Genomic DNA, 26,317 nt, shown 5'->3' with positions numbered 1-26,317 from the left:
GAACATGTCTACCAACTTAATGAAAAAGGTCCACAGTTTTGGTGAATAGGGTGCAAATTTTCTGGTCCTGCTCTATATCCAGTATAAATATATGATACTCTCAAGGCATGTTAGATTGTCAGTCAAACAATGATTAGCTATACATATCAATGAGAAGCTCTTTATTATTTTAAGTTTCGCTGCCATGTACTGAAAGATATTGAAATGTTCATTAGAATATTCTAAGTGGACAATTACAACTTCTTTTGTAATTTTGTTCAAGCATATGGTAGTCAAGCCTTCCCAAGTAATTATAACAAGGGGCTGTGTTAGTTATGTGTTAGTTAGTTGAGGAGAATGATACAAACATATAAGCTCCATGCTTTATGCCTAATTACAGAAGTGGTGATATATGGTAGATTGTGGGAGATATTAATGAACAGGGAGAAGAGCTAGAACAAGAAAAAAAAGGAAAATAGTGAACATTGTGGAATAATGTAAAAAGTAAACATAATTCATTATAATACAATACAGTACAGAGAAATGAGGTTTCGTTAAGGTATAAAGGTAACAGTTCAGTATTTCCAACTACTGGAGTTTTGCTTGACCATTAGGAAAACACTTTGTTAGAAATTTCCTGAAAGCTGCTCAGAGCTGAACCTACAGGATAGTAAAGCTTGCTGATAGTGTTTTAAGGGATTTTTTGGGTTTGCTCACTTGCCGAAAGCATGGGGAATTGAGTTAAATTGGTCAGTTGGAATCGAGTGGGACAGAGAATCATGTCAGTTACTATCAAGGCTACAATGATTTCTCTGCTTTATAAAGCACAAGAATGCTTTCTTTGTTGGCTTCAAAACCTGAGCTAAACTACTAGAAAGTTATTTATAATCTTTTTATACTTAATTTAATGACTGTTTTTACATTTTGCTGCAGAAAAGTTGATGTGTTTATTACGTGTTTCTCAAACACAATTGACGTTATATAACATCAGTGTATGCGTTATATTACTATCCTAAAATCTGAAAAATATGAATTTTGAAACACATGCCCCCAAGGGCTCTGGGAAAAGTCTTGCTAATGTGCCCGTTTTACTGTACAATGTTTCTCCTCTTATGAATCTCCTAAGGTAGGTCCTTATGGACCAGGTACCTGAGGGGGAAAAATTGTCTCTTACATGGGAAACTGATGATGAAAACAGAAAGTTTAGGAATATTCGTGTACAAAAAAGTATTCCTTACTCTTTTGGCTTGAACTATAAGATTGTCCAAATGGGCCTACGGAAATCCCTAGCGTGAAGGTGCACTGCTTCCCAGAGGAGGAAGGCCAATGGAAGAAACACAAAGCTATGTAAAGCAGCAGAAACCGAGTGATGAAGATCACATCTAATGGGTGACTATAGTTGTTTTCTTTTGATTTAAAATTTAAGGTGGAATGTTGCCTTTACATAGTTTTGTTTATTGGAAGCATGTGAATTTCATGTTCTTAAAATGATCTGTTATTTTTATTTAAAAAATAAAATATTTTTTAAAAGCCAATATATTTTATAAATGGACAATTATGAGCTTCTTCAAGAAGTCACACATAGGTTATAAAAAACTCACTTGCAGAGTACTAAGAGCTTAGAAGCATAAGAGGAAGAGATAGCTGAAGAGTTCCTGGACAAAGAAGGCCAGAGTAATGAAAAATGCTTCACCCTGAGCTTTGCAGTCAAAAGAGAAATTAGGGAAATATATTATTTCCCATTAGTTTTTGTATCTAGGAATAAGAGGGGCACTTCTGTAAAAACAAAACAAACAAACCAAAAAGACCTCCTGGCTCAGAGTGGTAGAAAACTTTCACAATGAACATCATTGTATTACATTTGGTTAGACTCATTATCCAAGTTGAATTGTTCAAAGGAGTACTCTATTATGGATTACACCTTCATTGAACTACCTAAATGAGGAAAAAGTTGTAGGCCTATATTAACCTTGAAAGGAAATCCAACACATCGGAATCAGTGAGCATTCCGGACCGGAGTCTACTTCTACAGGGCATGAGGAATCTCTTCAAATGTATGTCAGCAGTTTCAAACTTCCACCACAAAAATGATAAATATTTGCTGATTAAATATTTAAGCAGGGTTTAGAGGTTAGTGTGAAGATATTTATGAATGAGATGAGTGTTTGTTCTTAATGAATATGCTCAAGGTGCAGAACATTTAGAAGACTTTCTAACTTTCTCATCCGATTAGCATAGCAAGCAATCGTAGAGTGGAGAATTATGTGTCCAGTCACACAAGACATTTTAAGACCTCTGAATCTTTTGCAAACAGTATTATAAAATGTCCTTCTGCTAAAAATACTTGAATCAAGTAATTATCTACTTTTGAATTTTAATGAATAGGCCATCTGTTCTTTCAAATTGAAAAAATGAAATTTTTCTACAAATTAGAAGTGCTTGATGAGATAGATGTCTCTTGTAACAAAATCTGTTTGACTGATTTTTGTTATGTTTAACCTAAAGGTGATATGCAGCCTCTGTCAGTGTTTGTAAATTACAGCATGAAAAATAAAATGCTTCTCTTGATCCTGTATTCCATTGACAGGCTGCATTAATAATTATCGAAGATTAATTTTTAGTAATATAATTGCCACAAATGCTCTATTAAAATGAATCACTAGGAAGAAAAATATGTCCATTTTCATCTGCCATTATTATGACAGATTTAAATTGCAAACATACTGATTCACAGGTTATCTGTATAATGATAAACAATGATAGCTTTTGCTCTGTTGTCCATTCTGAGAACACTGCTTCCCTTGTGTTCCGTCCTCTAATATGATAGCTGGCTGCCACATGAGACTATATAACTGTAAATTGATTGGTAATGAAATATAAACATTGCCTCAGTTGGACTAGCCAACATCAAGTGCTCAAATGTTCTATGTGTTTAATGGTTACTACATTGAACAGTACAGAAATATTCCATTCTGCAAAAAAGTCTACTGGACACCATTGCAACAGTCTTCTCATGCTTTGGATTTTGTTTCTCCTTCTAAAAGTTCATGTTATGATTTTATAATTAGATGTCTCTCTGAAGCTTCAAGAACTCATGGGTAGGGTTTGGTAGTGGATCGAGGAAGCTGAAAATCATCAGAGTTTATAGCTGACTTGCTGTTAGGAAGGGGGTCTGGTTGGAAAGATGGGCAGTGGGGTCATGGCCTGGGAGGTTTATCTCGCTTCCTCCTCTCTTGATGACTCCCTGCACACTCTCTGCTTTGCCATCCCAATCAGTTCTCTTCTGTCATGTTCCTGTGCTATGCCACCCTGTGTTGGTGACAGCTGACTGTGAACTGAAACCTCCACTGTGAGTCAAATAAGACTTCCTCCTTTAGTTTGTTGGTGTTGGGTATCGGGTCCCGATGATAAGTAAAGGAAGTATAGTGTGGCAATAGAGAAGTGGGGTCATTGCTGTGACTATGTGACCATGTGGTTTAGAAGATTGTGGCACTGGTTCTTGGGAAGGATTTTGAAAGATTTGGTGGTGCCAGTAGAGAATCAGCCATAGGATGCTGTGAAGCAAGCTTAGTAAGGTCAGAACTTGGAAGACCACAATGCTGACAAACAAACAAACACTGATGGAAACGGCCAAGCTCAGGAGATTTCATCTGGAGACAAGGACACATGCATCATATGCTTTATGCCCAGCAGAAAATCTGTCTATATTTTCTCATCTGCTGAGACTTTGTAAAAAGCAGAGATTAAGGGCAGTGGACTAATTAATCTGGCAGGGGAACTTTCAAGGTAGCCAAACATTCAGGATATTAGCCAAATACTGTTGATGACTTTTGGCCAACTCTACATTGAAAATCAAAAGCAAAATGCCCAGCTGAATGTTTTAATTTTGGCCAGAAAGCAAGCTCTGATAGAGTTGATGCAGGCAAAAATAGAAGAGAGGAAAGCTTTGTGACTAAAAGCACTACCATTCAAAAGAAGCCAAGTAGTTAATGGCATAATAGGAAACATGCCTTGAGGGAATGTGAGGAAGGAGCCCTCCAACCTTTGCAGAGACAAATGGTAAAGGTGAGAGTCTGCTTTGAGAAGAGAGCCCCAGGGAAGTCCTCTGGAAAAAGAGCTAGAGAATTGATTCCTCAGGACTGCTCACCAAGCTCCAGTCACTAGGAGGGCCGTAGCCTTTATACCAAAGGGCCCACTGCTGCTCTGGTGGCAAACCCTGGCTTTACACAGAAGGCAAGACCTGTGGGGTCGGGGAAACTTCCACTCAGATTTTGGAGGAAGGATTTGGAGTCCAGGCCATGCACTCCTGAGAGGACAATGCACGAAGCTGTGTGCATAAAACCAGAACAGTAGTAGAGACTCCAGGCTGTCAAAGGCCAGGAACATAGGCCACCTGATGAAAGCTGCAAGGAGCCTTCATGGCTCCAAGAGAGGAACCACGCAGGCTACCATCACAGGCAGTGTCGCAGGGGCAGGGCCTTCAAAGCTCCTTAGAGTTCACATTTCACCGCAATTTAGACAGGAGACTGAACATAGAAAGGTGGGACTGAATGTGTTCCCTGCTGGGTCTCCATATGGCTTGCTCCCATTCTTTTCTACTCACCTACTTATCCCTGTTGGAACGGGTGTATTTATCCCATGCCATTGTATAATGGAAGCATTTTATTTTCCTTCCACTTTTATAGGGGTTCAAAGTCAAGAGCTGGCCTAAGATCTAGAGGCACTTTGGACTTGGACTTCCCAGCAATGCTGCAACTGTTAGGACTTCGGCAGCCCTTAGAGACAGACTGTGTTGTTGATAAAGGGATGCCCAGGACTCTTTGTGGGGCATGGGGTAGAATGTTATGGTTTCTATCTAGATGTCCACCCCACCCCGAGTCTCATGTAGTCCCAGGTGGAGAGTTTGAGAGTGGACTGCAACATGGGGGCTGATTGTTGTCAGTGAATTAATCAACAAACGAGTCTAACTGCCTTGGTATTAGGAAGCAAGAGCTGCTTGGAAGAGGTTGATCACTGGGAGAATGGCCTGGAAAGGTTTATCTCTTCTATATCCTTTTCTCTCTCTGCTTCCTGTCTGATATCTTCTGAGCAACCAGCCTCTGCCACCCACCAATCAACTAGGGACTGAAACTTCTATAAACTGTGACTCTGAATAAACCCTTGACCTTTTCTCCTTTAATTTGGGTACGTTGGAGTTTTTTTGGAACTGGGAATCAAACTTGGGACATTGTGCTCACCAGGCAGGGACCATGCCACTGAGCTATCTCCCTGGCTGGTGTGGGGTATTTTGTCAGAGCAAAGAAGAAAGTAACCAAGGCAGTTCATGCGTTGAGCTTTGGTCCTCAGTATGGTGGGAGGTGATAGTCTTTAAGAGCTGGAGCCTGATGTTCCGGAAGCCCCAAGGCCATTGAGGCCTGACCTCAGAAAGGGTCACATGACCCCAGCCCTTACTTCTGGTTTGAAGATTCCCTCAAACATGTGTTCTCATCACAATATGATCCAGCCAAGGGGGTTGTTTCCATAACTGGACAGAGGCCAGTGCCATACCTTCCTTTGAAACAGCTAGACATATCCCTTACCTTTAGGAAGTTAGCCTGCCCCAGGCATCACATTGTAGTGATACAAAATAGAAATAAACACTGTGACATCTCTCTAAAGAATCATTCTTTCCTTCAGTGATGAATATTAACTTTTTCACTTTCAGGCTCAGTCATTTATTTTTCAAACAATAGCCAAGATTCCCCTTCTCAATTCTCAGTATCAGACCCCTTCACAATACGTAAACCTATCTAGCATCACTTTTGATTTTTAAAGTTCCTTAAGGGACAAAAAGATAAACTTTGTGTATTGTTCTGTGAAATATAAACAAAACGGGAGGCACTTCATAAATAATGCATTACAGTAGCATGACTTTGAAAATATGCTTCATGCATAGCAGCAGCTGAAGCTTTCAGCCTAATTAAAAATGAAAACATTATTACTATCAGAAATTACATCTAAGTTATCCAATTAGAATGCCTGATACTAAGAGAAAGCATTCAAGATGCTGCCTTTTAGAAATGAGCTTAATTTTTCTTCTCCTATTACTCAAAGATAAAAGGAGCTTCTTTATGTATTGTGTTCAAAGACACATGGACTATACCATCTCATTTGGACTTCTTTGTTAGCAGCTTTAAATCCATAGAGTTCAGTCATGTGGAATTTCACCGAGAAGACAATTTGTTAGTGAGGTGATGTGTCATTTTGTGTTTTCTGTAAATTCTAGTCTTTGCCTTTGACCACAGCAGCTATTTCACTTCTCTCTCTCACTTCCACTGCACTCCCACCCCAGAGGAACCTGCCAAAGCAAACCCATTGCCTCAGTTACTCTTCTCTTGTTGCTGGGACAAATACCTGACACACAAAGTGAAGGAAGGAAATGATTATTTAGCTCACAGTTAGTGGAGGTTTCAGTCCACACCAGCTGGCTCCAAGGCAGAGCAGCACAGGCAAGAGAGCAAACTTTCATGGTGGCAGCAAAGAGCAAAGAGCAAAGGAGGACTAGGAGCGACAATGGCTACAGAGAGCAAGTCTGTCTCCCTTAAGTTGCATTCAGGCTCTCCGCCCCAGGCTGGGAGTAGTAATCACACCCATAATCCCAGCAGCACTCATACCCATAATCCCAGTGGATCTTGAGTTAATTACAAACTCTGCAAGTCCGCCCCATGATTGTATAAGGCTTTGGGGGACTAGACACAAACCATAACACCCAAGAGGTTCATTTTTTACCTGGCTTTTCTTTCCAGAGTCCTGCATCAAAAGCCCTCAATATTTCCCAGAACACATTGATTGTAAAGTCACTTTTCTATGGTTATTTGTAGTTACCACAATAATCATCTGGCATAATAAACATCCCTTCTATCTACTGCCATTTATTTGTTTTGCTATCCTTTTCTTATTCCTCTTTTGATTGTGGTTCTCTATGTAAAGAAGTATTTTTTTTTTCCCAAAGTCAGTGTGTCTTCTATTAAAAATAAAGTCCTTTTCTAGCAGGTAATGACGGCACTAAGTCTATTTCAGATTAAATTGGAGTTGCTTGTTTGCAAGAGCTGAATATATTTTATTAATTTACAGAAGATGGATTGCTTTATTGGTGATTTAACAAGACTTGAAAATGTTTTGCAGTAACCAAGTGTTCTTCTGTAAAAACAATACACAGAGAATTTTAAGTACAGATGTCTATTACCAGCCTCTGTTAGTAAATTAAGATTTCTAGGTGATAGAATGTAATTTATCCCCCTTCTAAAGTTTTCCAGAAAAATCTACATTTTCTAACAGGTTTGGGATTAAAGACCACTGTAACCCAAACAATACGTGATAAAGCAAACTAATCTACAAACCAAACATTAAAATCCACATTCAGAAGGATAGGATTGGAGGCAGAAGGAAGGGTTTTGATTTTGAAGAGAAAAAAGTTCATTTTCTCTGAAACTATTGGTATCAAACAATGATGACAGGCTTACGGTATTTATTAGAGTTGTTATTTTCTGCTGAGCGAATAGAGCAATAGGAAAGATTCATTGGAGGAGACCCAAATGTCTTCTTAGCTTGTTTACCGAGATCAGCAATCTTTCTGTGTAGGGTCAGAGAACAGTATTTTAGGGTTTAGAGTTGCTACTGTTTCTGCTACAGCAATGAATTCTGCCATTGTAGTATAAGCAGCTATAGGTGATGCATAACATCTGAGTATGGCAACATTCTCATAAAACTGTATTTCTGAAAACAGGCAGAAGACTGGATATAGTTCGGACTGCACTCAGTTTGGTATGCTAAAACATAAACAGAATTTCATATTGTTTTCATTTTTTTAAAGAATACAAAACAGTGAAAAAAATAGTATTAGAAATGATACAAAATTTCATACTGTTGAGGGACAGAGACCACATTTTCTGCTAACATAAATACTTTGTAGGACAGAAGTTTATCTACATAGTAGAAGCTTTTTTTGCTCCCTTCGAATGAATGCATTTCTTCTGAAATTTATAGATTAGCCTTATTTATTTTATGACATGTTTAAGTTACTAATAAATATAATGGTCATGAGAAAATATATTTAAAATGTATGTTTGCTTTAGGTTATTCATAATAATCCATCTGTATTGTCCAGCACTAGACAGGCAACAATATTGAGTTAATCAATATTGGCACTTATGCTATAGCCATATCTTCAACTATTACAGATGGGGAGATACAGTGGGGTCAGTTACTAAAAATCATTATGGCTGATTTTGAAATGGAACTGCTATGGTGGATTAGCTAAATTATATTAACTTTAAACACAGTTCATCTTTCTTTAAAACAATTACAACCAAACATTTTAGTAACTCAGCAGTAAAAATATATACTGTGTTAGGCTTGAGAAAAGTACAGCAATTAACTAAGAGTTCTTTCACAGCTGGAAACTTCCAGCATTAGTTTTGGTATTATGAAAGATGCTCCAGTTGTGAAGCGTTGATGGGCTCATACGGTTCACTCCTACAGCGCTTCACACTAAACCAGTGAAGTTTAATCAGTAAACTTACAGAACTTTTCTGGTAAAAATAAAAACACTTAAAAAATTCCCAAGTTTTAACTATAAATAACTCTAGATAACTTCAACTAAGAAGAGTATTAAAGTTAGAAAACTGAATTCTAATGTGCTCCTGTGAATCCAGGAAAGAGACAGATGCCAAAATCTGAAATAGCCTAAAGGCAAGAATCAGGATTATGAATACCTAAAGCTGAAAAGAATAGAATATAGGAGACAATTATAAATCTTCGCTAAAGAGGCACGAGGATGGGAAAATCTGACTCAGAGGAGCAGCTCCCTTTGTCATGAAATATTAGAGACAAGTCATAGTAGCCAAAGCTTGATTTTAAAAAGGAGAAAAATTAGTTTCCAGATATTCAATAAAGTGGTAAAAAAAAAATTCTTTCAGAGCGGACTTAGAATTCAGGCCTTCCATTTTCAGTTTCCACTGGGGTTTTGCCCCTCTCTATAGCTCTTCTAGAAGGAGAGCGAGGCGTACACGGAAGGCCGCAGTCTCCGCCAGCCAGTTATTCACTGGAGAATGAGTGTGCATGTTCCTCATCAGTCAAGCAGCTCGCAGAGAATGAAAACCAGCCTGATTTTATTGGTGTGATGCTAGGGGAAAACGTCCTCAGGATTTTGAAACAACTATCATAAAAGCCATGGCTAAACATAGAACAAATTCATGAAGAGAGAGGAATGAGACTGTCATGTTTTCTTTTATGTTTTCCTTCCTCATTTGTACATTCATGATCCATCAACAAGAGCAAGAACAAAACTAATGAAAAATTGAGATGACCTACATAAAACTTGCAAACTGACTCCTCAGCCTACAGTATTTAGTTGCTCCTTTTTCCAGGCTTCCCATTAGGTCTACTACCCACCACTGAAATAGAACACAAACAGCAAATCAGCATCTGGAGGCTGAGTGAGAAAGGAACCCAACCCTCAAGGATAAAGTCACAAGGAATTATGAACTCTAAGAAACCAGTGCTTCTTTTGCTTTAGTTCTTTAAATCTTAAAGGATTTTAAACCTAAAGTCAATGTTTCTTGCATTCATTGCTTTCTGAACTTCATAGACTTCCTTCTTATCTGCTTGCTAGATTGACTTCATTGAAATAGAGCCAGGAAAATCATTTCCCTGGAACTTTTACTTTCCTGAGAGTTTCAGTTGTTCTCTGGCAACTTCTTTACATTGCCCCTGCCTTTTCTAGACAAGTGTCTCCAGAAAGATATTTTAAACAAACACAGTTGTATTTGCCATGCCACAGGCCTCACATGGATATGACGATTTGGCTTTGGGCTTACGGTGACACGGTGGACCAAGAACTGTGCCAGAATTTATAAGGATCACAACCTATTTTGACATTGAAATTAGTTGCTACATTTATATTTTATAATTGGATTTAGATGTTTTCTCTTCAAAATGTTGCTTCATTTATGCTAATACAGAAGAGATCTGATACTTACTCAGGCAACCTCTCAAAATTGTCCCGTCGCTTCCTCCAACCACACTACTCTCAGGATAAAACTTGGGTATTTACTTTGCATTCTTGCATCTCAAAAAAACCCCAGGGTTGAAACATTACCCAAGATGTCATTTAACTTTATCAAGTGAAATTTTACTTCGATTAAAGGAAGCAAGCTATGCTATTTGGACACAAGATGCAGCACATCAGGTTGAGCAGACTCTCACACTTGACGTCAAAAGAAATTTACTCTTATCCTGGCTCAGGAAGCAGAGGAAAGTCCAAGTCTTTTAACTTTCTATGGCTTCAGCACTCATCTGGAAAAAGGGATCCTGGATAGTGTCAAATTCAATTTGATGATTACATGATTCTTAAATATGTGAAAAGAAAATGATAATATTCATGGAATTAAATCTAATTTTCAGTATTTTATTTTTAAAGGAACAAAGAATTCTCCAAATTCAAAAAATCTTTATTTGGGACTGAAGCTAACATCTTGCTCAACTTAGAGACTTTTATCTCACTGTTTAACTTGGGTCCCTTAATCGGTCATCCACACAGATAGGCATGCACAATTCAGCAGGGTGCCGGGGTACTTTGCACTTCAGTATGGATATTTCAGAACATCCTGCCCTTGGACATCCCTGGTAAACAGCTGATGGGCAGGTGTATTTTCAAGGTTGGGCTTCTAGTGAGGGCTCTGTGACATGTCAGCTACCTAAGGAAAGAGAAGAGAGAAGGGCACAAAGAGTCCTGACCGCTGTCTTACAATCTGTTCTGGTGTGAACCATTCTAGAACTTTGCGAACTAACAATCCTTTTTGAAGTCTCAGTGTCACTTAAGAACCATCATCTCTCTACACTGTCACATCAGGTAAGACTCTCCAACACATAAAACGTAGTACGCAGGTCACCAGATCATAGCAGAAACTCATTGATCACTTTACCTTTGAAGTAGTACAGCAAACTGAAAGGGATGGGCCAGACAAGGGTTTTCCATTTGAGCTGCAGATCGACTAGCATGGTGGTAAGATAGTAATGCCACCAGTGCAAAGACAGGGGTGCTGGAAGAGGCTGTAAGGCTTACACAGTAATGGACTAGTGGTGCCAAAAAGTAATACTAGTTTACAGTGAGGTAAATTTCCAGAGAGTAATTTTTAACATCTTTTATGTTATCTTACAAACATGAAGTTCAGAAGCAAAGAATAATTATTCAAAGCTGATGAAGAGGTTGAAATATAAAGTAGTAGGTTCTACCATGTGGCTGCTGATGCAGCAGGAAATTTGATTCTCACCTTTTAACTCCTGCGCCATCCCCAGCCAACACCAGGAGATAAAAGTCAGACCATGGTGACTCCCTTCTACAAAAGGATTCGAATTTTCTCTGCAACTACCCATCTGACTACAAATAAATTTGCCATCTAACATGTTTTAGAATTCAGATCTGAAATTGCCAATTAGGTAGGTTTCTCAGTTTTTGGAAAAATTTTCAATTAATTGTTCATTCCAGGTGGTTCTTAGTGCTTCTGATTAATCAGATTTGCCCTTTACTGCAATTTGGCTATTTCCCTGGAGAAAATCAAATTCACTGTTTAATTCTTGAAACTGTTCATTTATAAATTTACAATTTGCAGCTCTCCATTACAATAAATCTGGCAATTCTAAAACATATACCTCCAGAATTTCAAAGCAGAACGCAGCCCCGGAAGCACAAAAACTTGATTGGCCAATAAAGTGAACATGAATCTGAGAATCTTTGGAAATAGTGCATAAAAGCTTCAGGCAGGGAATCAAAGTCTACATTGTCAGTGATATGTCAATTTGATATTACACACCCTCACCACAAACTATAAGATACTCTACTTCCCAAGATAGCATAATCCCTGTATAGCCATGAAAAATTAAAAATAAAACCCAGACAGGTCATAATTGAAGAACGTTCTACAAATATCTTCATTGGTAATTCTCGATCCTTTCCAAGGTATTATATATAAAAATCAGCTGAGAAAGTGTCACAGCCAGGAGGAACATAAGGAATCCTGATAAATAATGTACATTGAGATTCTGAAATGAAATATTATATAAAATACAATAAAGTACTTTATTTAGTCTATGATTACGAATTGATATTGGTTCACTTAATTGTAACAAATGGCCTATACTGGTGTGGGATTTTTTCATAGGGGAACAATCTCAAACAATATAGAATTATATGATTTAGTAAGTGTACATTTTGGGTTTATTTCATGAGAGCCTACTTAAGATGCCTCGGGAAAAAGGTATTAACCTAGTGCAGAAAATAGGCTGAGAACAATTTGATTATACACTATCACAACAAAATTAAAGAGCCAAGTTCTGATGTAGGTGTTACAAATTATAAGCCCCTCTCATTCTACTACACAAAATTCAAGGTGAAAGAAATATTTTTCAGGTTTTGCTAGATAAGACCTCATGCAGAGAGGAGGGGCAGCACTCAGACAATCAGGGCTTGGCTAGCAAGCATGCCAGCGCTTTGCAGGAAAGGCACAAAACAGATGATGGGCAGAGGGATGAAAGGCAATGATGGCACAGTCTAGAGCTCAACCACTGGCGATGGTGCCCGGATTCTCATTTCATGCTTGGCAACTCTGATTCCATGAACCCTGGCAAGGCAGTTAACCATTCTGAATACCACATTCTTTATTCTTGCAATTAAGATAAGAGAATTTAACTTACCAAACACTGGCAATAAAGGCGAGTACATAGGTCACTGCGCACAGGCAATGAAGGCTGCACACGTTATTTTATCTCAGTTCAGCACAGTCAAAACATCTGTAAATCAACTCAAACTCAGCTGCTGCTTCTGAGACTTGATGTGCTCACACTCAGAATACCAGAGCTGTATGACTTCTACCCATCAAGAACGGATGCCCAAAGAGGAGTGTGACCTGCGTTCCTCTGCTCACTTTGAAGACTTCATTTGGAGCTATTTTTCAGTGCAACAAACAAAGGTAAAGTCAACTTGAAAGGCTTTCCCTATGCTCAGGGCATGATGGGATATGCAATCCCAAGATGCCTTGGGAAGGAGGAATCACCGAGCTGCAGATCACTGTGCACCCAGGAGAAAGCTTTTAAGGCATGCTGTTTTGGGGAGGACAACAGCATCAATGCTGAAGATTTCCACAGCTGTTTTGTTGAAGTACTTTACAACACATACAAACTAAACCCATAAACCCCTTCCCTTTCTTCTCAGTGTTGTGCTTTCTGAGACAATAGCTCAGATGTCCAACAGCAGCAGCTGAGAACAATTTACCCCTGCCCTAGGTCAGGAACGACAGTGGCCAAAATTTACAGATAGAATCTTTAAACCTTTCACACCCACAGCAAGGAGTTATTGCCTTTGTTTTTACAGATAACCGATGATTAGAAAGGTTAAGTCAGTTGGTGAAAGTCACAGTCAGAAAACAATTTTAAGCCTTATTATATTTTAGTGCTTGTTTTTTAAACACAAATATTATTGCATTTAAAACTTATCTCTGTAGTATCAACCAAGAGCCTGAGTCCAAAATATCAAGAAAGCACGACCATGGTACCATTTCCACAACAGGGGTTCACAATAGTCATCTCAGGCCGAGGCATCAGATAAAGGCTTGAGCTCCCATCCAGAGGCCCAGTGGCACCCAATTTTCCTCAACAAGCATTGCATAGTTGGAACGGGACCTGTTGACATGTCTACAGCTCCACGGCAACCTCAGGCTCAAGCAGCTTCTCTTTTCTATCCACGGCACCTCACACAGCACCCACAGGGTAAGTTAGGGCAGGAAAGCAGGAGCGTGGAGTCATCCTCAGTGGGAGTTCCAACACACCCCAGACCAACCGAAAAAAGAAACCCAACTTACAAACCACACAGAGCAACTTGGAGAAATGGAAATGCACATGTGCAATAAAACAAGAATTCAAAGACACAAGCAGGAGCCACACAAACAGCATCCTCAAGCTCTCAGTCCTCCTTTTATGGAGTCGGCAGTGCCTGAGAGGTAGGCACATGCTATTCACTCTGCCATAATGAAGTCAAAAGGCTGCACCTATGATGAGGTCCAATTAAAGTGCAGGAAATGCAAATTGAGGCCCATATGACCATCTTAAAGCCTTAAAAGACTACAGATAAATATTAGTCACCTGTAAAATTCACATAGCGCCATTGTAAGAAAAAAAAATGTTTACAGATTTCTTGCCAAAGCTGTCACCCACTGTGCAACTAAACAGGGGTTGGCTTATACACGAAACATTTCATGCCAAATTCCTCTAGAGCCCTTATCATGAGAGCACCTACAAGGCTGCCTTTTATAAATAGTTATATTTCAAATCATCTGGGCATCTCACCGGGAAAATAAGAAAAGACATTTTTAAAAATAACAATTAAATGGTTCTTCACTACATACATTGAAATTGTTCTTCTCTACATATTAGAAGCAGTAAAATTTCATGCTGAAGCATCTTACCACCAACTGCTTGCTTTGCCACATGCAGCTCTGGTTTTATGAGGTGTAAGGAAAGGGGGGTGAAGGCAGGAACAGCAGCCACTGTTCATCCCACACACTCTTAGTCTTCTCATCTAGGTAAGAGGCATTGCCCCAGCTGAATAGTTTTCCTAGAAACAAAACTCAGAAAAGTAGACAGTGCCAACTGCTTTCACTATTACCGCAATACACAGATTCAATAAAACTGAACATCCCATGATTCTTAAAAATGAGATGAGGAAGATAAAAGGGAATGAAAATACCATAGATATGGATCTTCTGTCTTAAGTAGCTGATTATTCCGAAGCCTGTTGAATGCTCATTCTATGGAAATATTTCTACCTGAGTGTTAAATTCCACTCTTATAAAACACAAGCCACAAGATAAAAATTGCAAAGAGACCAAAAATATGAAGCATATAATAAGGAACTGCTCTGTGGGCATTACAGCATAAACTTCATTATTCTGTTGGATTGATTGTTTTGTGCATGTATTTTGACTTTTTATATGCTACTAATAAAGCAGGATAGACTTTAAAAAAAAAAAAGATAAAAATTGCCTTTCTTTCTGGGTATGTGTTTCAGCTGCCTCAGAAATCCATCCCAAGGTAGCTGGTACATTCATTTAAAATGCATGTTTTGGCTGAGTGATCCTTAACCTGGAGCAATTTCCACTCTCTACTGACTGGCAGCTGATACCTTCATCAATGCCAGAAAAATGCCATTTCTTACGGAGCTGTTTGCCCCCTTTCACTTGCTGCTTCGTCTTTTCATTTGCTGTAAGCATGATGAACTGGCAGATACACTGACTGACGGCAGAAGCCTGGCCGGGCAGCGGAGAGATTAAAAGGTTACTTGCAGTCTGTGATATGGATTTGAAGGCATACTGCCTTGAGGTTAGGTCGCCCCAATCACACTCTGCCACAGCTGCGAATTTCAGCACCCAAGTACCAGCTGCAAACCTTGCCAGCTTTGTTGAAAGAGGGACACCTGCTCAGAATGGCTCTTGGAATACGCTGGGAGAAAGCAATCTGAACTTGTCAGAAAAGCTGGCTCGGAGTCCCAGCTCTGCTCAGCACTTGCTGTGGAACCTGAGCAAATCTTGTAAATGCCCTTCCAGTTTCCTCATCTGGGCAGTGAAGGTTTTAATGCCCCTTTCCATGTGCTGGATAATGGAAGAGATGAAGGATGGGGCTTCCAAAGGAGCTAGACACTAAGGAGAGTTAATCCCATCAGCGCATTACGGAAGATTTCTGTGTTACACTGCTAAATATTTCTCCTACTATTTTACTTCAAAGTACACAGGGGATGCTATTATTTTAAAATATTGTTTTCTTCATGGTTCCCACACTACTATCACAAGGATAAAGACCTCTTTCATACATACTCATGAGTCACTTAGTGATGAGGAAGTGCTCTGGGAAATGCACCTGTGTGCCACCTGTGACGTCACTGAGCTAACATCACACAGAGTAGTACACAGACCTAGATGGTGTGGCCCACTAGACACCTAGGCCATTATTTTAATTAAAAAAACTTTTTACTGTGTATGCTTTTTTGATAAATATTAAGACACACAGTAGCCTAAGCCTACACAAGGTCAAGATCATCCATATCACTGCCATCGCCTCTTGTCCTAGCAGAAAGTTTTCAGCAAAAAAAATGTGCACGGAGCAGGCCTTTCCTATGGTATCAAGGCCTTCTGGATGCTTCCTGAGTGAACTGCCTTCCCACGGCTGTTTTGCAAGTCAATTTTTTTTAATATGTAGGAATACTTCCTAAAATAATTTTTAAGGTATAGCATAATAAATACATTTGCCAGTAGTCATTTATTATCAAGTATTAAGGACTGCACAGATTACAGGGTTATACTCTACCATGACTGTTAGCATGGTAGAGTTCATTATACCAGCATCCTCACAAATGCTTGAGCAATGAATTTTGATACATGACCGTGGCTAATGGTAACGGATCGTGGAATTGTTCAGTTCCATTACAGTCTTAGAGAACTTCTAGTAAATGTGGTCCGTAAGGGGCCAAAAAGTCTTACACATTACCATCTTTCATGTGGCACATGAACTCCCATGTGAACATGCAACATGCACGCCAATCACACAGCTGAATGTAGATCATTAACAGAGCCCCCTTGCTGTTGCTTGGTATTTTACCAGGTCAGTCATTCACGTTAAAGCAGGACATAAAAGTCCAGGCTCCTGGTAAGGGAATGCTCTGAATTTTATCAGTCATTGTCCTTTTCATGTGGCCCCTTCGCATAGTCCCATACATGTTCCCATACCGAATGTCAGCCATGTATTGGCCTCTTCATCTGCAAAAGTTAATCATCGTAGCCGCCTCACTTTACAGAGGATTGTGAGGCTCTGTGAAGGGAGTGGAACTGCACAGACTAGTAAATCATGCAAGCCAGGGTTGAAATCCTCATTCACTGGATTCCAGAACTCAGGTCTTCCATGTAAAGGAGTCTCGTTTCTTATACTGCGTAATGAGCACAAGCAGGATAGCCTATCGGGAAATCCATTACACAAAATGTCCCCCTTACTTTTACTACGTTCTCCAACAGAGAATCAAACAGTTGTGCTAAAGTCAAGAATCTATCAATTTCCAGTAACTCTCCCCCAATCACTTCAAGCATTTTGCATTTTTTGTAGCTCTTCATCAGAAAACATTCATCAAGAGTCTATTAGAACCTAAAGAGCGTCTTTCCTTTTTCTTTTTAAATATCTCTTGTGCTGCATCAGTAGACAGAACTTTGGTTGGTTTATGAAATGCAACATCTAACCCTTGTTTTCTGGGGAAAACAAACTACAATGACTTGAAGTTGAGAATGTGAATACTGCTGCACTCACACAATTTTTTATTTTATTTATTTGTTTTTTTTTTAATTATTCCAGGGAAAACACTGACCAACAGTCCAAGCTCCCACCCAGTTTCTCCCTCAAGGTACTTTTCCTGATAATATGGCTCAACTATGAATGTAGAAGGGAGGAGGGGGGAGAAAGAACTCCAGAGTTAGAGAATAGAGAGAAATAAAAATGCAGACTTCAAAGACAAAAAAGCCACAACCCAAACCAAATTTTAAATGCTCAAAGTTGGCAGCACAAAATCAAAGCTCTCTCCTGACTTGCATTGTGGCAGTCTGAATAACCCCCAAAACAATTGTGCCAAAGACTTTAGGAAAATAGATATATGATAAAAGTAACTAGACACACACAGAACAGCCAACTTCAGGTAACTATTTTGGATTGCAAATGAGGATAAATATAAAGTTCAAGCAATCTGATAAAATATCCATTTGGAAACAAAAAAATAATCTATAATAAGTTAGCTGGATTATTCAATTTGATAATGTCCCAAGATTCACCTGGCTATTTTTACTTCTTGAAACTGTGTATGCTCCAAAGAGAAATTCTAATTTTATTCTCTCACTGGGGTCTATCTTAATAAGCTATACATTGTATTTTCTGATGTGGTGGTTATTCTATATTTTAGACCTAAAAATAATAGCCATGCTACTAGCAAGATACTACTTGGATGCCTTCTAATTAATGTCATGAAAAAACTTAGCCTAAAGAGGATGAAAAGGAGAAATAGGTGAGGTGGACCCAGAAATACTGATGACACAAGACACAAAACAAGTTATGCGCTTGGTAGATATGACTCTCATTTGAATTAGGGGCCCCCAACACCCATGTGGGCCACAGAGGTGAAACTGAGTGGTGGGATTGCTAATAAAGTTTGCCCTATGTTTCAGCCACTCCTGCATTATGGCCTGAGCTCTGCCTGGTATCACAGAAACCAGCAGTGGCATTAGATTCTCCTAGGAGAATGACCTCTGCCAAGAACTGAAGATGTGAGGGATGAGGGATCCCTACTCTTTATGACCTAATGCACGATGGATGAGGTCAGACTGAGGTCCTGATGCTGATGGAGGAGGATGCCAGTATATGAATTTCAAACACATACTAATAAGAAAAGAGAAATTGAAAAAAATGATCACTCCTTCACCGGTCCACAGAAAAACTCATCCAGGAAACTAGTCACCAGTATCGAAAATGGTTGGGCATTTCTAATGTTATATCAATTATTACTATACTCTCTTTACAATATTTTTAAGAAAAGGTAAAAAAAGAGATAAGAACAAATTCAAGATTTCTTGAAAGCAAGTGGTAATATTGAATCATATGTTCAATCTTACATAACTATATCTGTTAATCTGAGGAGATTTGGTAATAAAAATAGATAATATATCTACCGTTATTAATCAGCTTTTGTTTTGAAAATCTGTATTGCTGCACATTACCCTGTTTGTCTTTGTTTCTGATTTTTGTCCTTGTTTTTGTTTTTACTTTTCAAAATAAAATTGAATTAAATTTTAAAAAATAAAATGAATTTAAGAATAAAAGAAAATCCCAAACAGTTTGGTATTTCTGTCTCAAATGAAATTTATTATGTTCAACTTAGAATGCAAAATTATACATGTAAAGTTATAAGCTGACACCCTAAGGTACAAATGACTTAAGTATTTTCGACCATGGACTTTGTTTTAATTTTTCAGTAGCTTGCACCATTAGGGTGGTCTATTATATTTCTAAGTACCAGGAAGTATTGCTTGAAGTTCATCACAAATTCACAGGCATAGTTTATTCACCTGTTTAAGTATCTGTTGGATTATGCTTCTCAACATGGTTTTGTGCTTTAACTCCTTAAGGATTCCCTCTAAAGGCTCCAAAGTTGGGTTTCTTTAATTTCTTAGCTTTACAAAACATCTAAAGTATAATTCATACCTTTCTCTAAAATTAAAATGTGAGAGACTAAACCATCTAATATTTTAAGATAGCTTATGGAAGTGAATTGTATGCATAATATGTACAAGAAAATGAGAGGGAGATTAATACATTTCAGTGTCATGATTCTGGGCAATCAAAAAATATTTATCAGTTACTAGCACTTTTTCATGTATTCAGTACAGGATCTCACTATGCAGCTCGGATGCAGTGATCCTCCTGTCCCAGCCTCCCCATCACTGGGATTACAAGTGTGCCCCACCATACCTGGACTCAGTGACCAGCCCAGCATGCCCTGGGGCAGGGTTGGTGCAGCCTGTGGTGCTAGTGATGGAACTCCAGTCCCTGCACTTGCCTAAGCAGTCACTTAATCTGCTAAGCTATCTCACCAGCCCTCATATCACTTTTAATAAGTATATAAAGGCCAATTATAAGGATCCAGAATCCCTAGTTTGCTCCCTTATAAAGATCAGGCCTGTTTGCGGTTTATTTCATTGTTGATTACAGCATATGAAGTGTCACACTTCCCAGTATAAGAATTAAGATTCCATTAAGTTTACAACTGACAAAAGATATTAAAGCCAGGCATTGTGCCTGGGCTACAAAGTGAGCTCAAGGCCAGCATGACCAGCATAGTGAGACGCTGTCTCAACAAGAATTAAAAAAAAGAAGGGGGGAATTTTACTCAATTTGCCTGTCACACATCATTGTAAGTACTAGCACTATAACATGTAACACTGCATATGTACATGGAAGAAATGGCTTTATTTTTTCCATATGTCAGGTCAAAATAGCTGGGCAGGGCTTGGTTTTGTCACTCGCAGAGAAAAGAGAAACAACTTTGAAAGTTATTGTTATTAAAGTGCACCAAAAATTAAAAAAAAAAAAAAAACCCAGCTTCCATTTTATTGCCATTTAAATTAGCCCTTACCTTTCTCTGCTTTCTCAGATTGTGTACTTGTCTGCTTGGCGTTCACTCATCCAAGCCTATGAATGTTCACTACTTCCTGCATTCCTGATGGCTGGCATTTGGGGTCCCTGGGCTTCCTCGTTCATTCATATATATATGAATATATATATATATATATATATATATATATATATATATATATATATAATTTTATTGAGAAAGAAGTAGCAATGAGATAGTTTCAAAACAGGTTAGTAGTACAGTTATAATAATTAATACACTGCATATTGTTGTCTTTGTAGTAATTCCTAGTACAAGATGTAGACATGATACCTTGTCTAAACACTATTAGTTCAAAACCTTCTTCTCACTGAACTAAGAGGAAGTAGCTGCATAGAGGAAATATATATATATTTTCCACCACCTACAAAATGGTCCATTTATATCCCCTTTTTTGTTTACTTTTGTCAGAGATTTGTATTCCATTGCCATTTATATATTGTAGGTGTGTGAATTCAGCAAAGTAATCCAATATAGTCCAGTAGTGTATCATAGTAATGGGTTATCTGCAAGACTGGCAATGTCAGAAATTGTGACTTAAGCCTTTTAAAGCTCAGTATATTAATATGGCTTTACTTTTTATACTTCATTTTTATACTTTTCTGCTGGATGTTTAAGACCAAGATAAAGCAAGACCTATATAACAAAAAAATGTAACTTTTGTATCTGACAAGGTTGGTCAAATCCCCTCAGGATTTACCCTGAAAACCTGTACCACAGTTTATAGATCCTTTGTCGGTGTCAGCCATGTGGATGAGTCACAGGCATTGCTTGACCAATCTGCTCTCTGTGAAAGCCTGAGAGAATGTTTTCCCTCCATGTGACTCTCCTTAGGCACACTCTACATTGTCAATCCCTTTCCTCTGTGGCCTCATAATCTCCTTGATCAGAAAATTTGGAACACCACTGAGTTACAGGATGTTACAGTACAGGTTCTCCTATGTCCTGAGCCCTCACAAGCAGTCGAGGCTCACTGGGTGGCACAGCTTTCATAGGTAAAGTGCTCCGTTTCAGACTTTCAACCAGCTCCTTCCTTTGACTTCCCCACCAAGCCAGCAGTCTCCCTGCCCTCTATCAGGCAAGACAGCAGTTGTGCACCAAAGGTCATGGAATTATTCAAAGGAACCATCTCAAAGCATTTCAGCTTGTCAACTGTAACAAGGACTACTGGCCCGACCCTCCCTCGGGTGCCTTCTGCCTCTGGTTAACCCTGGTACTTGTCCACATGACCCTGCTGCCCTGTTTCTCAGTCACCTACATAAATTAAAATCAGAGGGGTCCAACCACGGACACACCTTCTCTTCCTTAAAAGCACTGCCCATACAGCTATAAATAACAGGTCACTTGTCCCCTCACCTTAGCTTTATTGAGGTAAAATGTGCATATCATAACATTTACTAGAGGCCAGGGAGATAGTTTGGGGGTCTAAGTGTCTGCCTGGCAAGCACAAGAACCTGGGTTCAAACCCCAGTACCACATGCCATGCCGGCCCCACACCAAGCAGTTCATCGAAACAGGGTAGGGTGGCATTTGCCTAGAGTAGCAGCTCTGGGGAGGCTGAGACAGGAGGATCACTAGGAATCTGAGCTGCGCAGCAAGGTCCTGTACCAAATGAATAATAGGACTGGCCAAATAACTCAGCAGATTAAAGCGCTTGTTTAGGCAGATGCAGGAGCCAGGGGGTTCGATCCCCGGGACTGTTGTGTTGGCCCTGCCCCCAGGGCACACTGAGATGGCGACTGAGACTGAGCGTGGTGATGTGCACCTGTAATCCCAGCACTTGGGAGACTGTAAACAGGAGAATCACTACAAGTCCGATCTATGTAGTGAGACCCTGAACACCCTGTCCTAAATATAACAAATAAATATTAAAAATAACATTTACCCATTCACACAGTTTATGTTTTATAAATTTATAGAACTGTGGAACTTTCAAACAATTTATGGCATTGGTTTTCTATCTCAACAACAACAAAAATCTCTCTTGCCCAATGCATTCAGCCCGGGGCAACCACTGACTTTTTTTTTTTTTTTTTAACCCAAATTTGTCTTTTCTAGACAACATATTTAAAAATGCATTACTCATCACATAATCTTTAAAAATCTGTTTTCACTCTCTTAGCATAATATCATTGAGGTTTATCCATGTTATATTTATCCCTTTTTATTATAACCTAATATTCCACTTGGTGGTTCTCATGTATTTTGTTTTTCACTAACTGATAGATGTTTGAATTGTTTCCAGCTTTGCTTATTATGAGTAAAGCTGCTATGTGTATACAACTCTATGTGATATATCTTCAATTTTCTTAATACTAAGGCATAAAATTTCAAGACTGAAAGTTATTTGTTTCAGAAAGTGCATAGCTCTTTGCAGACATGTATGTGCCATTGACAAGGGCAAGACCAGGCTGTCCTGTCACCCTCAGTGCCTGTTGTCACCTGGACCTTTCATTGTAGCAATTCTAGAGGCTGCCTTTGGGTTTTAGTAGTTTCATTATGCTAAGTCTAGCTGTGAAGGTCATTGGGTTCTACATGGAGGTTTGAACATGAAAATTGAATTTATTTTATCAAACTTATGAAGCTTAAAACTAGTTAAATAAAATATTTTTCTTCCCCCTCTCTGTCTGCTTCCTTTCTGGAAATCCTCTTCTGTGTCAACCCCACATTTGAGGGCATCAGAAAGGTATTTGAGGCACCTTCCTTTCTCATATACACAGTGTGTGCTCATTTTTACAGTTTTCTTCTGCTATTCAGCGTGGATAATTTCTACTGATAAGTTTTCAAGTTCATCGATTCTTCCTTGTGCCACCTTGAATCTGCTATTGAGCATCTCTAGTGAATAATTCATTTCAGTTTCTATACCCTTCAAAAACAGAATTCCCGCTTGTTTCTTTGGATAATTTTTGTCTTAATTGGTGTTGTTTATATGCCGAACCTTTGCTGTTATTATTTTTGATTATTCCAAACGGGGCTCTTTTTAGTTCTTTGAGCCTGTCTCTCTATACTGTTGATTTAGAAGTTTTGTTTGCAGAGACTAATATCTGGAGATCTCATTGGCATTTTCTGTTGACTTTTTCTGCCCACAGGATGGGTTGGGCTTTTCTGGTGTCTTTTCACGTCTTAGGATTTTTATTTCAATGAACACTGGACACTTTAGATAATATAGTAAGTCTGAATTCTGATTTTCTCTTGAAGATACTCACTTTGATGTTATATGATTATTCCTGATGATCTATGGAGTAGCTTTCATGGATTAAATCTGTGGATTTTGTCTCTGAGAGTGTTAATGTCTCTACTTTGTTGTTAATGATCTTATTTTTATTTTCAAATTCAGTGACCTAGTGATTGCTTGTATGCAAGAACACCCCACTGCTTGATCATAACTGCTGAGAGGTTTACTCAAATGTGTTGAGTAAACAAGCCTGCATCATTTGCAGAGAGAATCTGTGTAAGAGGACACAGAAGGAAATTTAAATCCTCCCCAAGTTTTGTTATTCTAAACCCAGCTGTGTCTCTTCTCCATTCGGAGCACTGTCTTGTGCCCAGCTACAGAAACAGGTGTAGCTAAGATCTTCTCCATCCTCTGCTGTCTGAGTGCAAACCTTCACGTGAGTACCGACTTTGAAACCTACAGAGTGACCTGAGACCTCCTCTGAGATGCAGTACGCCTGTCTCACTCCCTAGCCCTTGCTGTTACACCTCTGCCTGATCTCCCATCCTGTGGCTTGTCTCACACAGGACCAGGATGACAAGCCAGCTACCTGCTGGCCTCCTGTGGCTTGTCACCCAGACCAGTACTGCTGCTGACAGTGTCCAAGGCTACGTACATTTTACCATGTTCTGTTTTAAATCAACTCATTCCTCCCCAGCAACTAAGTTCTGGTCTTTACAGGATGCCCTGGTTTGGTAGTTACCACACCAAAGTTTCTGAGAGTAAGGAGAAGAGCTCCAGGAAAGGTACTGCTTTTACCCAGAGTCCAGTGGATTTCTTAGTAAATCCTTCTCAACTTGTCATACAAGCAGCTACTTTTCAGATTCCTGAAATTAATTGGGTCAAATATTTGGCCTTCTTTTTCCATGTATATTTTTTTTTTAAGGAGAGGGCATGTAAATGCCTCATTTCATTATTCTGGAAGTCTCCATACCTCTTTCTCATAACTTCATCGGGAATTAGCAACGCCATAATTGGCATCAAAATTCAACTTTCAAGGATGCCAAACTCTTGCAGATTGAGAAATTGGACCTGAACATAAGAATTAAAGAACTCTTTGGGAATTTCTGAGATTGCCAGGAGTAAAGACACTCTCTAAAGGTATTAAGAAATTGCTGTAAGTTTTCACTAATGTAAGAAGCAAGAACATTGATTGTAACCTTGGGCATAAAGGTACCTGGAAAATAAACAGGGAGGTAGGCATGCAGGGGCCATAGGAGTTGCAGCAGCTAGCAAGCAGCTCTCACACTCAGTATCAATTTTCGAAGTCATCCTCTCAAAGAAAAGCTGCTTTCCCTCGGTGTCATGGCTGTACCCTCGGCATTGGCTCTGTTTCCAGTGTGCTCTGTCCACCCGCTAATGGGACTTCACTCACCTGCACTCAGCTCAGTGGACTCCACTAATGCGTGACCCCACTGGTTCTGCGTCTCTTTAATCTTTTCCTTCTTTATATCTCTCTAATTCTTTCCCCCCTGCTGTTTGTGTATGCAGTGTTCCTCAAAGTCTAATGTGCATTCTGAGAAACTGAGACTCTTTGTTGAGATGAAGATTTTGATGCGGAAGGTCTGGGATAGAGATGGAAACTCTTCTACAAAACACCGCTGCTCCTGGCCACACTAGGCTCAGCAAGGGTCTACTCGGCACCTGGAAAAGAGCTCCTGCAAGGAGGCGCTGTCCAGGTCTCAGGCCAGCCTTTGGCTGTTGGCTTTTGTGTCACAGGTTAATTCTCCATCTATCTGGGCTACGCTGTGCAAAGCGTGGTGATCTGGGTTCAAAAAACCCTTTACAAGGACATTCTGGAGGAGGTAGACACTATACTGCCTGACAAGTGCAATCTTTTTGGTGTTTTTTCCTTCTTTCTGTTAAACGGCATTTAGTAGCAAGCCAAAGGGTGTTGGGCAGGTCTCCAAAATGCCAACATTTCCCCAGAAGGACTATGCCAGCTTTTGCTCACATGGCATCAAAAAGCTGTGGGTTTTGCTCCATCTCTGTCTCTCCATGCTGCACCCCCATCCCTCCTTCACTCTCTATGTCTAGTTTCCATTTATTTTCATTTTGCTACCAGGTATCTGATGAAAATAATTACATTGTCTCCAATTAATTTATTCTTAATAATGGTAGCTACAGAGAAACAAATGAAGAACTGTATTATGAAATGCTTAGGATCTGACAATGGAGGAAATAGGAACATAAAAACAAATATCCTAAATGAAATTTAAAACACCTCACCAACCAACAGATGGACAATCCTTGAATTTGGTGAAAACAAGAAGGAATGAATAATAGCAAGAGAAGAATAATAAAGATAAAAGAGAAATACTGAGAGAAAGTAAGTGATATGAGTAACCAAAGGATAATCAAGACAAAACAGAAATATTGGGACAGAAATATCACTCAGTGGCATACCATCTGCTTGGCAAATGCAAGGTCCTGAGTTCAAATCCTGGAACCAAAAGCAAACAAATAAACCAGGAATATTCAGAAAAATGAGATGACAGGGCTGATCAGCACTTTCTCACTCCCCAGTCTTCTTTTAAGTCTGTCTTACACAAGTTCATCCACCTTTTTAAATTTGCTGAGAAGGAGATGACATGAAAGCAAAATCTCTCAACACACAACAGAGTGTATATACAGCAAATATGCACAGGAAATGTGTGTGTGTGTATGTGTGTGTGCATGTGCTAAGGTATCTTAGCAATGAAAATGAATATAGCATTTGTACACCTATCCTATTTCATCTAATTAATTAGACATTAGGTCTCTATATTCCAGGCTAATTAAATAGAGTACCTTGTAGTCTATTCAGTCCATACTCATTATAATGGTATTTCTCTATC

At 39.1% G+C, this 26,317-nt stretch overlaps 1 protein-coding gene across 3 annotated transcripts in view; it reads right to left on the bottom strand.

The window, feature by feature from the left end:
• Positions 1–26,317, bottom strand: part of Prkg1 (protein kinase, cGMP-dependent, type I) — a 1,308,883-nt gene that overhangs the window by 858,297 nt on the left and 424,269 nt on the right. The gene's annotated exons all lie outside the window — the stretch shown is intronic.

The sequence above is a fragment of the Octodon degus genome, unplaced genomic scaffold (genome assembly GCF_000260255.1).
Source record: "Octodon degus isolate 3935 unplaced genomic scaffold, OctDeg1.0 scaffold00005, whole genome shotgun sequence".
Lineage (NCBI taxonomy): Eukaryota > Metazoa > Chordata > Mammalia > Rodentia > Octodontidae > Octodon > Octodon degus.
This window is presented reverse-complemented; position numbering and strand designations above follow the sequence as displayed.